We start from the raw sequence: 1160 nt of genomic DNA, 5'->3' as shown, positions 1-1160 counted from the left end.
CTCTCCCCCCTCGTCATCGCGTTAGCTGTTAGGAACGCTGGGTTGAAAATGATCGTTTAAAGGTGGAGAGCTTAATGGGAATTTAGAATGTTTCGCTTAAGTGGTTCAACGTTGCCAGGGAGTTGGTTGATACGAATGATGCGAGCCTCTTTTTGGGAGAAACAAACTTTCGTAATTTGATGAGTAATGCGATATGGTATATGGATCGTGATGACGATTATTGAAACGATGGATGTTGCACGAAAATAGATTTGATGATGGTGCATGTTTTTTTTTAGAATTTTTACTTCGTAGGCGAGATAGGAATTTTTGGTAGTCTTGTCCATAGATTGTTAAGAGATTCGTTCCTTAAATTTTTTATCCGATAAAATTTTCGATAGAAACGACAATTAACAAAGAGTTTTAAGGGAAATATAGTAGTAACAATAACGATGAAAACGCGCAGCACTCTAAAATTAATAAATGCAAACTTCGAATTCTACCACCATACAGTTCATAGCCACCCTTTGAATCCCGCTCGACCGCTGCTCAGGGATCTCCAACTTTCACGGGCCAATATACACCCCCCTCGAGTATTCCTTAAAAAAATATCCCTTCTACAAATATCCCCGAATAAATTAAACGCAAAGGTGAACGAAGTGAACTCCCCACGCTTCATCATTTTTGCCCCCGTTTTAATTGGCTGATTAGGGTAACTCGAATCAATTTCGAAGTTCTACGCGAAACAACGGTTTGAGATCCCTGATCCATACTTCCATCCATCCCCGCAACAGCACGTGCACGTTTTTCGTCCTCGCGAGGGCTGTCCCACCCCTGTCCTCGCTCTCCCTTCTCTGAAATCCTCCCCTTTAATCTCCGGCTTGCTTTCTTCCATGGAAGATCGGTTTGTGATTTCGACAGCTGCTCCTTTCTAATCGGGTGCCGCGACAATTCCTTTCGTTACGATTCCTTGAACCGGGTGGGGGGTGGCCGGTCGAATCGAGGAAGAATTTTCTTTGTTTTCTTTTTCGAGGGGGTTGGGCTTTTTTAGGCGCTTCTTCTTCCCGCGGACGAAATTTCTGGGGGATGTAAATTGAATTTTCTAGATTTAATTATAAAATTTGTGAGAATCATTGAGATGATGATAACGTAGGGGTGTGTAATTGTGGGACGTTTTCTTG

The sequence above is a fragment of the Apis dorsata genome, unplaced genomic scaffold (assembly GCF_000469605.1).
Source record: "Apis dorsata unplaced genomic scaffold, Apis dorsata 1.3 scaffold_169, whole genome shotgun sequence".
In the NCBI taxonomy this organism is placed as follows: Eukaryota; Metazoa; Arthropoda; class Insecta; order Hymenoptera; family Apidae; genus Apis; species Apis dorsata.
The sequence above is the reverse complement of the archived record's forward strand: the minus strand, read 5'-3'. Positions refer to the sequence as shown.